Source organism: Oncorhynchus clarkii, chromosome 18, assembly GCF_045791955.1.
Source record: "Oncorhynchus clarkii lewisi isolate Uvic-CL-2024 chromosome 18, UVic_Ocla_1.0, whole genome shotgun sequence".
Lineage (NCBI taxonomy): Eukaryota > Metazoa > Chordata > Actinopteri > Salmoniformes > Salmonidae > Oncorhynchus > Oncorhynchus clarkii.
Window position 1 is genome coordinate 69579468 of NC_092164.1, and position 11311 is coordinate 69590778.

Genomic DNA, 11311 nt, shown 5'->3' on the forward strand with positions numbered 1-11311 from the left:
TGTATGCCAACCAAAACCACAAAGAACAAATCATGCTAAAACAATAGCTACAACACCATCAAATATTTTCACACAAGTAGTCAGATAGCAAAGGGAATAGTCAGCAACTTTGTTTTTTATTGTTGACTGTAAAGTTAAAGTGAGAGTCAGAGGCTGTATCACAAATGGCACCCAATCTATCCTATGCAGTGCACTACTTTTGTTAAAAAGTTAGATAGGAAACAGGGTGCTAATTTTCCGCCTGTATGAGTGATGATGACTATTTGTCTGTCTCCTGTCTGATGACCTGTGTAGAGGGCCCACTGATGTCATTGTGAATGGAGGAAGACAAAAGAGTTGGGGCAATCCTCACACCATAGCAGAAAGAGGTGCTGAACATAACATAGCACAACATAATATGACATATTACAACATAACATAGCATAACATATCATAATGTAACATAACATATCACATAGCATAACATAATATGACATATTACAACATAACGTAGCATAACATATCATAATGTAACATAACATATCACATAGCATAACATTACATATTACAACATAACATAGCATAACATAGCATAATGTAAAATAACATAATATATCACATAGTGTAAGGGCGTTCGTCTGTAGGAGGAAGAGAAGCGGACCAAAGCGCAGCGTGGTGGTTATTCATGTTTTAATAAATCACTATACATGAACAAACTAACAAAAACAAGAAATGTGAAAACGCAAAACAGTCCTATCCTGTGACACCAAACACAGTGACAGGAACAATCACCCACCAACACACAGTGAAACCCAGGCTACCGAAGTATGATTCTCAATCAGAGACAACTAATGACACCTGCCTCTGATTGAGAACCATACTAGGCCGAAAACATAGAAATGCCCCAAAACATAGAAAAACAAACATAGACTGCCCACCCAACTCACGCCCTGACCATACTAAATAAATACAAAACAACAGAAATAGAGGTCAGAACGTGACAGTACCCCCCCCCAAAGGTGCGGACTCCGGCCGCAAAACCTTGACCTATAGGGGAGGGTCTGGGTGGGCGTCTGTCCGCGGTGGCGGCTCTGGCGCGGGACGCGGACCCCACTTCACCATTGTCTTAGTCCGCCTTATTGTCCGCCTCCCTGGCTTACTCACCATGACCACCCCTCTCAATGACCCCACTGGACAGAGGGGCTGCTCGGGACAGAGGGGCAGCTCGGGACAGAGGTGAAGCAGCTGCTCGGGACAGAGGGACAACTGCTCGGGACAGAGGGACAACTGCTCGGGACAGAGGGGCGATAGCAGCTCGGGACAGAGGGGCGATAGCAGCTCGGGACAGAGGGGCGGCAGCTGCTCGGGACAGAGGGGCGGCAGCAGCTTGGGACAGAGGGGCGACAGCTGCTCTGGACAGAGGGGCAGCTGCTCGGGCGGCCCCTGGCTGACTGACGGCACTGACGGCCCCTGGCTTACTTGCGGCCCCTGGCTGACTGGCGGCACTGGCGGCCCCTGGCTTACTGGCGGCCCCTGGCTTACTGGCGGCCCCTGGCTGACTGGCGGCACTGGCGGCCCCTGGCTGACTGGCGGCACTGGCGGCCCCTGGCTGACTGGCGGCACTGGCGGCCCCTGGCTGACTGGCGGCACTGGCGGCCCCTGGCTGACGGGCGGCACTGGCGGCCCCTGGCTGACGGGCGGCACTGGCGGCTCCTGGCAGACGGGCGGCACTGGCGGCTCCGGGCAGACGGGCGGCGCTGGCGGCGCTGGGCAGACGGGCGGCGCTGGCGGCGCAGGGCAGACGGGAAGCTCAGCTGGCGCTGGGCAGACGGGAAGCTCAGCTGGCACTGGGCAGACGGGAAGCTCAGCTGGCACTGGGCAGACGGGAAGCTCAGCTGGCGCTGGGCAGACGGGAAGCTCCGGCAACGCTGGAGAAAAGGAAGGCCCTGGTAGCGCCGGAGAGGCGGGAGACTCCGGCAGCGGCGCCGGACAGGCGGGAGGCTCCGGCAGCGGCGCCGGACAGGCGGGAGGCTCCGGCAGAGGCGCCGGACAGGCGGGAGGCTCCGGCAGAGGCGCCGGACAGGCGGGAGGCTCCGGCAGAGGCGCCGGACAGGCGGGAGGCTCCGGCAGAGGCGCCGGACAGGCGGGAGGCTCCGGCAGAGGCGCCCGACAGGCGGGAGGCTCCGACAGCGCTGGAGAGGAGGAAGCCCCTGTAAGGATGGGCCGGAGAGACAGCCTGGTACGGGGGGCTGCCACCGGAGGGCTGGTGCGTGGAGGTGGTGACGGATAGACCGGGCCGTGAAGGCGTACTGGAGATCTTGAGAGCAGGGCTGGCACCAACCGCCCTGGCTGGATCTTCACCCTAGCCCGGCAGATGTGGGGAGCTGGGATGTAGCGCACCGGGCTAAGCACGCGTACTGGGGACACCGTGCGCACAACTGCATAACACGGTGCCTGACCAGCACCACGCCCGCCACAGTTAGCACTGCTAGGAGCACTGTAGTGCTGAGATGGCACAGGACGTGCAAGGCTAGGGAGATGCACAGGAGGCCTGGTGCGTGAGGCTGGCACAGTCTTCACCAGACCCCTCGCACGCACCTCAGGATGAGTATGGAGAGCTGACCCCGGTGCCATTAAATCCCTGACACGCTCCGTCGGGCGAATGTCGTGCCTCATGCACCAAACCAGCAAGTCCCTCATATCACTCTCCTCCAATTTCCCCATTAACTCCTTCACAGTCTCTGCGTCGCTCACCTCCAACACCAGCTCTGGTTCTGAGCTCCTCCTTGGCTCCTCACGATAAACAGGGGGAGTTGGCTCAGGTCTGACTCCTGACTCTGCCACACTCCCCCTGTGCCCCCCCCCAAGAAATTTTTGGGGGTGACTCTCGGGCTTCCAACCGCTCTGCCGTGCTAGTTCCTCATAATGCCGCCTCTCTGCTTTTGCTGCCTCCAGCTCGGCCTTGGGGCGGCAATATTCTCCTGGCTCTGCCCAGGGTCCTTTCCCGTCTAGAATCTCCTCCCAAGTCCATCTCTCCAAGTAGTGCAGCCTCTCCCACTGCTGCTTCTGCTGCTGCTGCTGTTGCTCCTCCTGCTGCTGCCTTTGCTGCTGCTGCTGTTGCTCCTGCTGCACCAGTCGCTTCTCCTGCTGCTGCTGTTGCTCCTCCTGCTGCTGCCTTTGCTGCTGCTGCTGTTGCTCCTGCTGCACCAGTCGCTTCTCCTGTTGCTGCTGTTGCTGCAGCCTCTGTTTACCACGCCGCTTGGTCCTTGGTAGGTGGGTGATTCTGTAAGGGCGTTCGTCTGTAGGAGGAAGAGAAGCGGACCAAAGCGCAGCGTGGTGGTTATTCATGTTTTAATAAATCACTATACATGAACAAACTAACAAAAACAAGAAATGTGAAAACGCAAAACAGTCCTATCCTGTGACACCAAACACAGTGACAGGAACAATCACCCACCAACACACAGTGAAACCCAGGCTACCGAAGTATGATTCTCAATCAGAGACAACTAATGACACCTGCCTCTGATTGAGAACCATACTAGGCCGAAAACATAGAAATGCCCCAAAACATAGAAAAACAAACATAGACTGCCCACCCAACTCACGCCCTGACCATACTAAATAAATACAAAACAACAGAAATAGAGGTCAGAACGTGACACATAGCCTAACATTATATGACATATTACAACTTAACATAGCATAACATAGCATAATGTAACAATGTAACATAACATATCACATAGCATAACATAATGTGACATATTACAACATAACATAGCATAATTTAACATAACATATCACATAGCATAACATAATATGACATATTACAACATAACATAGCATAATGTAACATAATGTAACATAGCACAACATAGCATAACATAATATGACATATTACAACATAACATAGCATAATGTAACATAACATAAAATATCACATAGCATAACATAGCATAATGTAACATAACATATCATAATGTAACATAGCATAACATATCATAATGTAACATAGCGTATAGAATCAGCTCTGTCGAAGACGCTTGGACCTTCTTATTTTATATTTTCAGTGGTATTGTTAACAAACACGCCCCCATAAAGAAAATTAGAATTAAAAACAGGTTCAGCCTGGCAGAGTTACTCCACCTCAAGAATTCCATTTGGCGAAAGGCTCGGCACAGACATACTGACTGGCTGTCGTTCAGGCAAATGAGAAATAAGTGCACTCAGGCTATCTGGAAGGCCAAAGTTAGTTACTTTAAGGAGCAGTTCTCTTTCTGTGGGTCTCACCCCAAGAAGTTCTGGAAAACGGTTAAAGACCTGGAGAATAAACCCTCCTTCTCACAATTGCCCATATCCCTTAATGTTGATGATGTGGTTGTTAAAGACAATTTTTATTTTATTTTTTTATTTTTTATTTCACCTTTATTTAACCAGGTAGGCTAGTTGAGAACAAGTTCTCATTTGCAACTGCGACCTGGCCAAGATAAGGCATAGCAGTGTGAACAGACAACACAGAGTTACACATGGAGTAAACAATTAACAAGTCAATAACACAGTAGAAAAAAGGGGAGTCTATATACATTGTGTGCAAAAGGCATGAGAAGGTAGGCAAATAATTACAATTATGCAGATTAACACTAGTGTGATAAATGATCAGATGGTTATGTACAGGTAGAGATATTGGTGTGCAAAAGAGCAGAAAAATAAATAAATAAAAACAGTATGGGGATGAGGTAGGTGAAAATGGGTGGGCTATTTACCAATAGACTATGTACAGCTGCAGCGATCGGTTAGCTGCTCAGATAGCAGATGTTTGAAGTTGGTGAGGGAGATAAAAGTCTCCAACTTCAGCGATTTTTGCAATTCGTTCCAGTCACAGGCAGCAGAGAACTGGAACGAAAGGCGGCCAAATGAGGTGTTGGCTTTAGGGATGATCAGTGAGATACACCTGCTGGAGCGCGTGCTACGGATGGGTGTTGCCATCGTAACCAGTGAACTGAGATAAGGCGGAGCTTTACCTAGCATGGACTTGTAGATGACCTGGAGCCAGTGGGTCTGGCGACGAATATGTAGCGAGGGCCAGCCGACTAGAGCATACAAGTCGCAGTGGTGGGTGGTATAAGGTGCTTTAGTGACAAAACGGATGGCACTGTGATAAACTGCATCCAGTTTGCTGAGTAGAGTGTTGGAAGCAAATTTGTAGATGACATCGCCGAAGTCGAGGATCGGTAGGATAGTCAGTTTTACTAGGGTAAGTTTGGCGGCGTGAGTGAAGGAGGCTTTGTTGCGGAATAGAAAGCTGACTCTTGATTTGATTTTCGATTGGAGATGTTTGATATGGGTCTGGAAGGAGAGTTTAGAGTCTAGCCAGACACCTAGGTACTTATAGATGTCCACATATTCAAGGTCGGAACCATCCAGGGTGGTGATGCTGGTCAGGCGTGCGGGTGCAGGCAGCGAACGGTTGAAAAGCATGCATTTGGTTTTACTAGCGTTTAAGAGCAGTTGGAGGCCACGGAAGGAGTGCTGTATGGCATTGAAGCTCGTTTGGAGGTTAGATAGCACAGTGTCCAAGGACGGGCCAGAAGTATATAGAATGGTGTCGTCTGCGTAGAGGTGGATCAGGGAATCGCCCGCAGCATGAGAAACATCATTGATATATACAGAGAAAAGAGTCGGCCCGAGAATTGAACCCTGTGGCACCCCCATAGAGACTGCCAGAGGACCGGACAGCATGCCCTCCGATTTGACACACTGAACTCTGTCTGCAAAGTAATTGGTGAACCAGGCAAGGCAGTCATCCGAAAAAACCGAGGCTACTGAGTCTGCCGATAAGAATACAGTGATTGACAGAGTCGAAAGCCTTGGCAAGGTCTATGAAGACGGCTGCACAGTACTGTCTTTTATCGATGGCGGTTATGATATCGTTTAGTACCTTGAGCGTGGCTGAGGTACACCCGTGACCGGCTCGGAAACCAGATTGCACAGCGGAGAAGGTACGGTGGGATTCAAGATGGTCAGTGACCTGTTTGTTGACTTGGCTTTCGAAGACCTTAGATAGGCAGGGCAGGATGGATATAGGTCTGTAACAGTTTGGGTCCAGGGTGTCGCCCCCTTTGAAGAGGGGGATGACTGCGGCAGCTTTCCAATCCTTGGGGATCTCAGACGATATGAAAGAGAGGTTGAACAGGCTGGTAATAGGGGTTGCGACAATGGCGGCGGATAGTTTCAGGAATAGAGGGTCCAGATTGTCAAGCCCAGCTGATTTGTACGGGTCCAGGTTTTGCAGCTCTTTCAGAACATCTGCTATCTGGATTTGGGTAAAGGAGAACCTGGAGAGGCTTGGGCGAGTAGCTGCGAGGGGGGGGGGAGCTGTTGGCCGAGGTTGGAGTAGCCAGGCGGAAGGCATGGCCAGCCGTTGAGAAATGCTTGTTGAAGTTTTCGATAATCATGGATTTATCGGTGGTGACCGTGTTACCTAGCCTCAGTGCAGTGGGCAGCTGGGAGGAGGTGCTCTTGTTCTCCATGGACTTCACAGTGTCCCAGAACTTTTTGGAGTTGGAGCTACAGGATGCAAACTTCTGCCTGAAGAAGTTGGCTTTAGCTTTCCTGACTGACTGTGTGTATTGGTTCCTGACTTCCCTGAACAGTTGCATATCGCGGGGACTATTCGATGTTAGTGCAGTCCGCCACAGGATGTTTTTGTGCTGGTCGAGGGCAGTCAGGTCTGGAGTGAACCAGGGGCTATATCTGTTCTTAGTTCTGCATTTTTTGAACGGAGCATGCTTATCTAAAATGGTGAGGAAGTTACTTTTAAAGAAAGACCAGGCATCCTCAACTGACGGGATGAGGTCAATGTCCTTCCAGGATACCCGGGCCAGGTCGATTAGAAAGGCCTGCTCACAGAAGTGTTTTAGGGAGCGTTTGACAGTGATGAGGGGTGGTCGTTTGACTGCGGCTCCGTAGCGGATACAGGCAATGAGGCAGTGATCGCTGAGATCCTGGTTGAAGACAGCGGAGGTGTATTTGGAGGGCCAGTTGGTCAGGATGACGTCAATGAGGGTGCCCTTGTTTACAGAGTTAGGGTTGTACCTGGTGGGTTCCTTGATGATTTGAGTGAGATTGAGGGCATCTAGCTTAGATTGTAGGACTGCCGGGGTGTTAAGCATATCCCAGTTTAGGTCACCTAACAGAACAAACTCTGAAGCTAGATGGGGGGCGATCAATTCACAAATGGTGTCCAGGGCACAGCTGGGAGCTGAGGGGGGTCGGTAGCAGGCGGCAACAGTGAGAGACTTATTTCTGGAGAGAGTAATTTTCAAAATTAGTAGTTCGAACTGTTTGGGTATGGACCTGGAAAGTATGACATTACTTTGCAGGCTATCTCTGCAGTAGACTGCAACTCCTCCCCCTTTGGCAGTTCTATCTTGACGGAAGATGTTATAGTTGGGTATGGAAATCTCAGAATTTTTGGTGGCCTTCCTGAGCCAGGATTCAGACACGGCAAGGACATCAGGGTTAGCAGAGTGTGCTAGAGCAGTGAGTAAGACAAACTTAGGGAGGAGACTTCTGATGTTGACATGCATGAAACCAAGGCTTTTTCGATCACAGAAGTCAACAAATGAGGGTGCCTGGGGACATGCAGGGCCTGGGTTTACCTCCACATCACCCGCGGAACAGAGAAGGAGTAGTATGAGGGTGCGGCTGAAGGCTATCAAAACTGGTCGCCTAGGGCGTTGGGGACAGAGAATAAGAGGAGCAGGTTTCTGGGCATGGTAGAATATATTCAGGGCATAATGCGCAAACAGGGGTATGGTGGGGTGCGGGTACAGCGGAGGTAAGCCCAGGCACTGGGTGATGATGAGAGAGGTTGTATCTCTGGACATGCTGGTTGTAATGGGTGAGGTCACCGCATGTGTGGGGGGTGGGACAAAGGAGGTATCAGGGGTATAAAGAGTGGAACTAGGGGCTCCATTGTAAACTAAAACAATGATAACTAACCTGCACAACAGTATACAAGGCATATTTACATTTGAGAGAGACATACAGCGAGGCATACAGTAATCACAGGTGTTGAATTGGGAGAGCTAGCTAAAACAGTAGGTGAGACAACAACAGCTAATCAGCTAGCACAACAACAGCAGGTAGAATGACGATTGATTAGGCAGAGAGGGTCGGATTAACTACACACAGAGCCTAAGTGCGGCTGGGGCCGACAGATAAAACATAAACAAGCAGAATGGATTACCGTGATTAATGGACAGTCCAGCATGCATCAGCTATGTAGCCAAGTGATCAGTGTCCAAGGGGCAGCGGTGGATGGGGCAGGGAAGCTGGACTGGCGAGTGTTATCCAGGTTAGAAAACTAACAATGACTAAATAGCTTGTAGTCAGTTAGCTGGTTAGCTTCTGGAGGTTCTTGAGTGTGTTCTAAAAATGTAAAGATAATAGCGGTTCCGTATCACATTGGGTGAGGCAGGTTACCGGAAGGTATAAACAAATTAAAAATCGAAAAGGGATAGAAAGTAAATATGGGTTCAGTGAGTGTTTGGGACGCGGCGATTCAGACGGTTAGCAGGCCTGTGCTAACAAGCTAACAGTTAGTAGACGGTGCTAAACACGGTAGCAGTTAGCGGACCGGGCTAAACAAGCTAGCAGTTAGCAGGCCGAATTTGCAAGCAAGGAGATAGCAAGGGCTAGAGAGTTAGCCTTTGGGGACGTCGCGATGGGGGGAGTCTGAAGTGCATGGCTGAGTTCTTTAATCACCACATCATTAAGTCAGGATTCCTATTTGACTCAGCCATGCCTCCTTGCACGTCCAACATTTCCGCATCCCCCACCCCTTCTAATGCGACTATCCCTGATGCTTCTCCCTCTTTTTCCCCTGCCCTGCTACAAAGTTTCTCCCTGCAGGCAGTCACTGAGTCCGAGGTGCTAAAGCAGCTCCTGAAACTTGACCCCAAAAAAACATCTGGGTCAGATGGTTTAGACCCTTTCTTCTTTAAGGTTGCTGCCCCTATCATCGCCAAGCCTATCTCCAACCTTTTTAATCTGTTTCTCCTTCCTGGGGAGGTTCCCATTGCTTGGAAGGCAGCCACGGTTCATCCTTTATTTAAAGGGGGAGATCAAACTGATCCTAACTGTTACAGGCCTATTTCTATTTTGCTCTGTTTATCAAAAGTTTTGGAAAACCTTTGAAAAAATCAACTGACTGGGTTTCTTGATGTCTATCGTATTCTCTCGGGTATGCAATCTGGTTTCCGCTCAGGTTATGGCTGTGTCACTGCAACCTTAAAGGTCCTCAATGATGTCACCATTTGCCCTTGATTCTTAGCAATATTGTGCTGCTGTTTTTATTGACGTGGGCAAAGCTTTTGATACTGTAGACCATTCCATTATTGTGGGCCGGCTAAAGAGTATTGGTGTCTCTGAGCGGTCTTTGGGCTGGTTTGCTAACGACCTCTCTCAAAGAGTGCAGTGTATAAAGTCAGAATATCTGCTGCCTCAGCCACTGCCTGTCACCAAGGGAGTACCCCAGGGCTCAATCCTAGGCCCCACGCTCTTCTCAATTTACGTCAACAACACAGCTCAAGCAGTAGGAATCTCTCTCATCCATTTATATGCAGATGATACAGTTTTATACTCTGCTGGCCCTTCCCCGGATTTTGTGTTAAATGCTCTACAACAAAGCTTTCTTAGTGTCCAACAAGCTTTCTCTACCCATAACCTTGTTCTGAACACCTCCAAAACAAAGGTCATGTGGTTTGGTTAAGAAGAATGCCCCTCTCCCCACCGGTGTGATTACTACCTCTGAGGGTTTAGAGCTTGAGGTAGTCACCTCATACAAGTACTTGGGAGTACGGCTAGACGGCGCACTGTCCTTCTCTCAGCACATATCAAAGATGCAGGTTAAAGTTCAATCTAGGTTTGGATTCCTCTATCGTAATCGTTCCTCTTTCACCCCAGCTGCCAAACTAACCCGAATTAGATAGATTACGGAGACATTGTTTATAGATCGTCAGGTAAGGATGCTCTCGAGCGGCTAGATGTTCTTTACCATTCGGCCATCAGATGTACCACCAATGCTCCTTATTGGACCCATCGCATCACTGCACTCTATACTCCTCTGTAAACTGGTCATCTCTGTATACCTGTCGCAAGACCCCCTGGTTGATGGTAATTTATAAAACCCTCTTAGGCCTCCCTCCCCCCGATCTGAGATACCTACTGCAGCCCTCATCCTCCACATACAACACCCGTTCTGCCAGTCACATTCTGTTAATGGTCCCCAAAGCACAAACATCCCTGGGTTGTTCCTCTTTTCAGTTTGCTGCAGCTAGCGACTGGAATGAGCTGCATCAAACACTCAAACTGGACATTTATCTCAATCTCTCCCTTAAAATATTCAATCGTGGACACTCTTACTGACAGTTGGGGCTGCATTGTGCAATGTATTGTTGTCTCTACCTTCTTGCCTTTTGTGCTGTTGTCTGTTTGTACAATGTTTTGTGCTGCTACCATGTTGTGTTGTTACCATGTTGTTGTTATGTTGTGTTGCTGTGTTGTCATGTGTTGCTGCCTTGCTATGTTGTTGTCTCTTGTCGTGATGTGTGTTTTGTCCTATATTTATATTGTATTTATTTTTTATATTTAATCCCAGGCCCCCGTCCCTGCAGGAGGTCTTTTGCCGTTTGGTAGGCCACCATTGTAAATAAGAATTTGTTCTTAAACTGACTTGCCTAGTTAAATAAAGGTTAAATAAAAATAACATAGCATAACATAATACATAATGTCAAAGAAGTCAGTGATTGGAGGATATATTGGCAGGCAAACCATGCCTCCAAACACCGGCTTCGAGGGCATTATCACTTTTAATTTAAGGGTAGCCATTTGATTCGCTCTTCAGTAGTCTTATTTTGCTTTATCTTGGCCAGGTCGCAGTTGTAAATGAGAACTTGTTCTCAACTGGCCTACCTGGTTAAATAAAGGTGAAATAATAATAATTTTAAAAAGCCATTTGATTAACTGTTTAGTAGTCTTCTGGCTTGGGGGTAGAACCTGTTAGGGAGGCTTTTGTAACCAACACACTGTTATTTTATGAATTTATTCATACCATTTAATCCTTTCATGAGATATAGTCCTGACAGAAATCAAGGATTGCTATCCAAGCCGGCTGGTCGTTTGTTCTATCGGTTCGGTTGCCTGGTACGCGACCCAGTCTTTTTGTTCCAAACCTTTGGAGGCGAGCCAGTCGTTCGTTCTAAATGTTCCATTCCATGATGGTTGACAATGTTCTTATCCGTTGCTTGCTAGCTAGCCAACTACG